Source organism: Mirounga leonina, unplaced genomic scaffold (genome assembly GCF_011800145.1).
Source record: "Mirounga leonina isolate KUSES-001 unplaced genomic scaffold, KU_Mleo_1.0 Mir_127, whole genome shotgun sequence".
Classification (NCBI taxonomy): domain Eukaryota; kingdom Metazoa; phylum Chordata; class Mammalia; order Carnivora; family Phocidae; genus Mirounga; species Mirounga leonina.
The window spans coordinates 37,245,017-37,252,782 of record NW_023270316.1 but is presented as its reverse complement, the minus strand read 5'-3'; the positions used below and the strand labels follow the sequence as shown (position 1 = coordinate 37,252,782).

At 35.3% G+C, this 7,766-nt stretch overlaps 1 pseudogene; it reads right to left on the bottom strand.

Moving 5' to 3' along the window:
* Nucleotides 1-365: 365 nt before the first annotated feature.
* On the bottom strand, nt 366-787 carry LOC118009152 (annotated as a pseudogene).
* Nucleotides 788-7,766: the final 6,979 nt, after the last annotated feature.

Here is a 7,766-nt window from a genome sequence, read left to right as displayed (position 1 = left end):
GAAGGAAGGAAGGAAGGAAGGAAGGAAGGAAGGAAGGAAGGAAGGAAACTTAAATGTGTCCAGGTTGTTAAGTATCAAAGGACATGAGGGAGTAATTGCCCTCTGTGAACTTGGGCATTCACTAAAACTTAACTCCTAAATTGGAGGAGAAAAAAAATGCATTTCTCCAATACTTTTCATTTTACAAGTTCTTACATAAGATTAACCAAGGATTATCCAGATTTAGTGTTATGGGTTGAATTGTGTCCTTTCGAAGTTTACATATTGAAGTCCTAACCTCCAATACCTTAAAATGTAATCATATTTGGAGATAAGGTCTTTTTTGGGGGGAGGAGGGTATTTTTAATTATTGAAACAAAACAAATCTAAAACCACAGCTTCTAGAAAAACTATTTGTTCTTGTCGGTCTTATACCTCTCCTCCAGCTTGACCCTGGCCTCTCATCGGGCCTTACATTTAAGAGTTGTGTCTCTGAAGACATCCTTGTTGACAAAACTTGTCCAAAGAGATATCTACAGAGTAGCCTTGTGGGCATGAGGTGATTGTAGTTATAAACTTTCACAAAAGACTTGATCTTTGACCTCTTGGTAATTTTCTTCTTGCCCATGGCAGCTGTCCCTTTGTGGGGATAGCAGTCAATTCCAGCCGCCAGAGCATGGCTGTAGGGATGGTCTGAGGTGCCTTGCAATGTTCTTCACAATGTTCTTCACAATGACTGCTTTGCATCCAGAGTCTAGGGTCAGGCCAGGACCAGCACCAACTTCCCCGGTTTCATGAACTTGCCCATCTTGAAACCAGCCATTCGAGCCTAAGCAGAAAAGAAGAAACAGCACTTCCATTCAAGATAAGGTCTTTAAAGGGGTGATTAAGTTTTTTAAAATGAGTTCTTTAAGGTGGCCTCTAATCCAGTATATACTGATGTGTCCTATCCTAACCCTGCCAACATCTTGACCTTGGACTTCCAACCTCCAGAATTTTGAGAAATGAATTCCTGTTGTTTAAGCCACCTAGTCTGTGGTACTCTGTTATGGCAGCCCTAGGAAACAAAAACACTTACCCAATCTACTTCAGTCCTCAACATGATAGATGTTCTAATTGTATTTTTTATATGGGTTACAGAAACAAACAAACAAAACTAAAGCTTGAATTCATATTTAAATGGAATTAATTTCAGATATAGTTATTGAAAAAAATATTTTGTATTCTTAAAATATTTGTGTTTTTTTTTCTATTTGTGTGTGTGTCTTTTAGAGTGAGTATGTTTGCACATGTCTGGGTGTTGAGGAAGGAGAAAAATGACTTTGGGTAAGGAACATTTTAATGCCAAATAAAATATAAGTGTGTATTTGCACCTAAAATACAATGTCTTAAATATTAACAAATCCTATCATTCTCAGTGTGTAACATGGAATAAATGCCAAAAATCAATCTTCTAATAGACATAAACAAAGAAAAATGAAATAAATAATTAATAGTTTATATGTCTTCTGCCTCTAATTCAAAAATTGGTCAGATTGTTTATTATTTCATTAAATTTTCACTTTAGTGAGACATCAAGGCCTTGCACTCTCTCTGTTTTGAAGTATATATGTGTTTACAACTGAAAAATGAGAATACATCTTGACATCTTAGATTTTCTAGTAAAACCAGTAAATGAAGGGTCATACCACTGGTATGATTCTAACTAATTGCCTAAAATAATGTGGAAGTCTTAAGATTATAATTTTAAATAACAATTCATTTCTAAATGTCTCTTTTTACAAAATGAATTTAAAAGAGATAATATCAATTCTTTAATTTTAAATTGCAGGTCCTCTGATAACTTTTAAGATAACATTTTATATCTCTATCATGTAAAGTTGTCAGAAGAATATAGCAAAGAAAATCAAATAGCAGTTCAGAAAACTTACTAGACTTTTCTGGGACTCAGAAATGTTAAAGAAATCAGATATGCCAGAGGGACACATCACACTTGAAAATAAATTCTATTTAAGGAAGCCAACCTATATAGCAGTTTTCTGTTCTTTTTCTTTCTTTCCTTTACTTTTTTTTAAACTAATTTCTCACAAAGCCCTAGCATCTTAACATACTCTCAGGCAAGATTTATTAGCACAGGATTTTAGTTAGTTGTCTAAACTTCAAAATTCTATTTTGTAGGATACTAGAGGCTATTCATTAGCATACTGTGAAGCATGTCATAAATAATTTAAACTAGAGTTGTCAAGATAAATGAAAAAAATCAATTTATGCTGCACTACCCTTAATTTTTTATTGTGCATGGATTTGCTTGCTTACTAATCTACAAAATCTAGTAAATCACAGTCCCTGTCATTTTAGTGAATTAATCTGTATCATTTCAACTTGACTGATTATGTCGAAGGAATACCATCAAGAATCTTAGACTGTTATTTAGATATTGTTTTTAAAATGAATATAAATACTTTTTTAAATGATGTTCAAGAAACTCCAGGAAGTAATAAAGGAAAATATTCAAACAGATTAGTAAAAGTGATTTTCCATCATTCAGGAAATTTTAGAACAACAAATTTAGGAAAAGAAATGGAAAAGAGAACATCAAATAAACTCAAAATGTATTAACAGGAAACAAAAAGTAAGCCATCTATTTTTACTGTTGAGGATTAGCAAGTAGCAGAAATAATCTAGACTCCAGAAATACAAATTAGATTTTTTTTAAAAAAAGATTCCAGCTTAGTGCTTAAAGTGGAGAACCAATAAAAAGGTCTGGAATTCATTTTTAGTTATGTAACTTACTCAACATGTGGCCTTGAGTTAATTATTTTTAATTTGTCCTTTAAAGAAAACTTATTCCTTGTCTTTTATTTCTTGCCATGATTTTTTGTCACAATGGATTCTTTGATGTTCGATTTAAACTTGGCATCCATTTTAGGATCAATCTCAGTCAATTTGTATCTTATCAGTCTATCAGTTACTGACTGAGGGACTTTTGGTTTTAAGGATCCTCTGCTAGAAGTGGTAAGTAAGACATTTTCATGACTGCCTTTGGGCAAGAACTCTATACTTGAATACATTTTAGTCTAGTCTATATGAACGATATCATAATCTCAGGAATAAGACTGTTTGGACTCTATAGTGTTTTGTATGAATTTAGCACCCCTATTCAACATAACAGTAGTCCATTCCTTTTTTTTTTTTCTTTATACAGTTTCATAAAATAGAATTTTCAGGCTGTGACAATTACCTCAGAGCTAGATATGATTTGAACCACTGCCAAAGGACAATTTTCTGCTTTGTAAATATCCTATGGAAGCATATTCTCAAATTTCATAGAAAGCCAATTTAGACTGGCTAAAGATGCATTTTGGTGAATAAATATAACACAACAAATATAATACATGATTAGTACAATACCATTTCATACAAGCTTGGTTGAATATATGCATTTAAGCTGTTATTCATTGGGCTAGAGAATTAAGTAAAACAAAGAGCATATAAAATCTTTGAAAAATTAGCTGGGCAATTTCTGGTTCTGCATGTAAGAAGAGTAGAAGTCCCATCCTAACAAAAAGTAAAAAAACTAAACAGATTGAAAAATCAAAAACTCTTCTTGGATAAGAGAGGTGAAGACTTGGAGAAAACCCTGCCCCCAGGCTTAAGAAGAAAGACAGGCAAATGCAGGGAGTCTGCTTATTTCAGCAGATACTCATGAGCAGAACCTCCACGGGAAGTAGTGCTGGGGTAGGAAAACCTGAATCAAGAAAATTGACAAATTGCTGGAGGCTCAGTGTGAACAACTCTGAGAGTTAAAAATCCAGGGGGCCACAGTCATAGGGGAATCCCCCACACTTTAATGAGTTTTACATCTAGAGGCCCCCAGATTCTCACAGTAAATATAAGAGAAAGATCCCTTCATGTTTCAAGGGGTTCAAGGGCTAAGGAACTACCTTTAAATGCACTAGAGTACATTCCTGCCTTCAGGATAAACTAGCTAACAAGAGCCTTATTTGCTGGGGTAACAGAGCCTAAGTAACCCAGGGAAGGAAAGTATCCAACTCTATCCCACTCTAGCCATCCTGTCCCACCTAAGTGGGGAAAGGGGATAAAAAACAACTGAGAAACATTTGTAAAGTTTTCAGAGACTCACTGAAAAGACTCAGACCTAATCATAGGTTTATAAAACACCTCCGCTCCCCACATCTCAGCACCACATTATTACAGACCTATTTCCTTAGGCTCAGTACCTCAAGTCTACCTATCAAGAAAAAATTAAAATGCAGGCCAAAAGGCAGAAAACACAATATGAAGAAATAGAGCAAGCATCAGAACAAGATATGGCCAGGATTTTGGAATTATCCAACCAGGAATTTAAAACAACTATGATTAATATACTGAGGGCTCTAATGGAAAAAGCAGCATGCAACAACAGATGGGCAATATAAGCAAAGACATGGAAGTCCTAAAAGAATTTTTAAAAATGCTAGAGATAAAAAAAAAAAAAAACTGTAACCAAAATGAATAATATCTTTGGTGGTCCTATTAGTAGACTGATACAGCTGAGGAAAGAACTTCTGAGCTTGAGAGTGTATTGATAGAAACCTCCAAAACTGAAAAGAGAACAAACACTGAAAAAAGTAGAGAATTTCCCCAAATTAATGTCAGACCAAACCACAGATCCAGGAAGCTCAGAGAACACCAAGAAGGATAAATGCAAAAACAAAAAACAACAGAAACAACAACAACAACAACAACAACAACAAAACCCTGCACCTAGGCATATCATTTTCAAACTACAGAAAAGCAAACATAAAGAAAAAATGCTGGAAGAAGCCAGAAGGGAAACAAACAAACAAACAAACAAACAAACACTTTACCTACAGAGGAAAAATGATAAGCATTACATCAGACCTCTCCTCAAAAAACATGCAAGCATGTAAGCAAGAAGAAAGTGGAGTGAAACAAAGTGTTGACAGAAAAAAAAAACCACCAACCTAGAATTTTGCTTCATGAGAAATTATCCTTCAAAGGTGAAAGAGAAATACTTTCTCAAAAAAACGAAAATTGAGCTAATTTGTTGGTAGTAGACCTGCCTTGCAAGAAATATTAAAAGAAGTTCTTCAGGGAGAAGGAAAATGATACGTGAGAAACTAAGATCTACTTAAAGAAAGGAAGTGCATCGAAGAAGGAATAAAAAGATAAGTTTTTGAAGATAAAACAAAAACTTTTATTTTTCTTACTCTTACTTGATCTATCCGATAACAATTTGTTCAGAATAATGATAGCAATAATGTATTCACTTAGGTAAGCTTATAGATCAGTAAAATGAATGACAGCAATGATACAAATGATAGATACGAATGATGGAATTGGCAGTTCACTAGATACAGCGAACACTAGGAACAGGTGTTTCTAATGTTAGGAAGGACAGAAACCCCGTTTCAAACAGCTGGGAGAGATGCCTGGGAACATGTATGCACTCTCCCCTATGACCACTGCCCCGTAGTAATCTAGAGCTTCATTATAATACATCGACACTGTGATTTGGAGCCCCTGCCCCCCTTGTGATGGGCGGCTGCCATGACAGCTCTAACAAGGACCATAGGGTCAAAAACCTCCTCTCTCAAAAACCTCAGGACCTATAACCTATTCAAACATAAAAGAAAAGACAACCGATCCCATCTGGGCCTGTCCCCTCTCCCATCTTAAGAGTGTACTTAAAACTTTTTTAAACTTTCTAATAAATTCTTGCTTGCTTGAGAGTTTGACTCTGAATTCTTTCTAAGCCAACGCAAGAACTGAGGTCTGTGCAGAGGCAGGGAGGGACCTGCTGCTAACACAAAGGATGGAAGGGGGGAATTGGGATGACTTTGTCATAAACTACTCACACTGCTTGTAAAGTGGTATGGTGCAATTTGAAAGAAAATTTGGATTAGGTGTAAACGTATATTGCAAACTCTAGGTAAATTTTTTTCTTCAGATTGAGTCCTGATCTATTGTTGTACCCTCCAGTTTACTGACTTTCTGCTCAATCATCTTTATTCTGTGATGAAGCCAATTCAGTGTATCTTAAATGTCAAATGCTTTTATTTTTCAGTTCAATTTTTTCCTGTTGGTCCTTTTTTGTATTTTCTATTTTTTCTGATGAGACTTCTGTTTTTTTCAATAATTAGGAACATTTTTGCTTCTGTGTCATTCAGCATGGTTACATAATTTAGAATTCTTAAGTGCTAATTCAATATAAGAATCATCTCAGAGTCTGCCTCATTGACTCTCTTTTTTTCTTTGGAATACAGAAAATCTTGTTTCTTTCAGTGCCAAATAATTTTCATTGTATCTTGAGCATTATCAATGTTATAAGACATGCTGGAATCTTTTATGTTCTTTAGAAGAAAGTTGATTTTATTTTTTAGTAACTCTTTTTTTTTAAGATGTATTTATTTATTTGAGAAAGAGAGAGAGCAAGGGGAAGGGCAGAGGGAGAGGGAGAGGGAGAGAAAGAATCCCCAATAAGACTCCCCGCTGAGTATGGAGCCTGACATGGGGCTCAATCCCACGACTTTGAGATCATGACCTGAATCAAAATCAAGAGTCGGGTGCTTAACTGACTGAGCCACTCAGGCTTCCCAAGTTGCTTTTATTTTTTAAAGAAACAATTGACTTCTTTGGACAAAAAAACGACATCTGTCTCTTGAGCTTCAATTCAAGTCTGGTGAGTTTGTCCTATACTTGAGTGATTCAGGTATAAATCATCAATTTTTGTAGAATAATACATGAAAATTTGAGATCCCCGTCTCTGGCTCTCTGCTTTCTATGGCTCCCTCCTCACTCTCCAGCAATTATGGGTGACCCAGAATCTCTTGTTTGGTTCTTGAATACAGAACAAGAGAAGATTCTCTCTAGATTTCTAATTATCATATGCCATACTGCTAGGACTTGGCCTTCTGGTGAAAAAGCTATGAAAAGTAGAAACTCAAGTTTGGTTATTACATTCTTCCAACTTGATTACTATTCAAAACTGTCTACTGTTGTTTACTCTCTAGTATTTTGACATTTGTTTATTGTACTAACTTGACAGTTTATAACTGCTAAGGGACAGCCATTATGATTTAAGTTTTCTTGTCAATACAGGGGTGGGGAGCATTATCGTCTTTCACTTTTCTGCTTAAAATCTGTTCTATCAATTATTATAATTAAGCATAATCCCATTTTATTTTTTATTTCCTGTAGATCTACTTCTGAATCTCTAGTCTATCCCTTCCTCTACAATACTAGGCTGGCTTTTATCTTTTTTACTCTTAGCCTTTATCAGGCAATTCCTAAAAACAATTAGTATTATTTAGAACTTTCAATGGCTTATTAGTAAATTTATTTTAAGAAATACTTTTATTATTAGTGACTTAATAATCTGCCCTTTGATGCAAACATAGTGATTTGAAGGGGCACATGCACCCCAATGTTTATAGCAGCAATGTCCACAATAGCCAAAATATGGAAAGAGCCCAGATGTCCATCAACAGATGAATGGGTAAAGAAGATGTGGTAAATAGGGGCGCCTGGGTGGCTCAGTTGGTTAAGCGACTGTCTTCGGCTCAGGTCATGATCTTGGAGTCCCTGGATCGAGTCCTGCATCAGGCTCCCTGCTTGTCAGGGAGTCTGCTTCTCCCTCTGACCCTCCCCCATCTTGTGTGCTTTCTCTCTCTCTCTCATTCTCTCTCTCTCAAATAAATAAATAAAATCTTTAAAAAAGAAAGAAAGAAAGAAAGAAAGAAAGAAAGAAAGAAAGAAAGAAA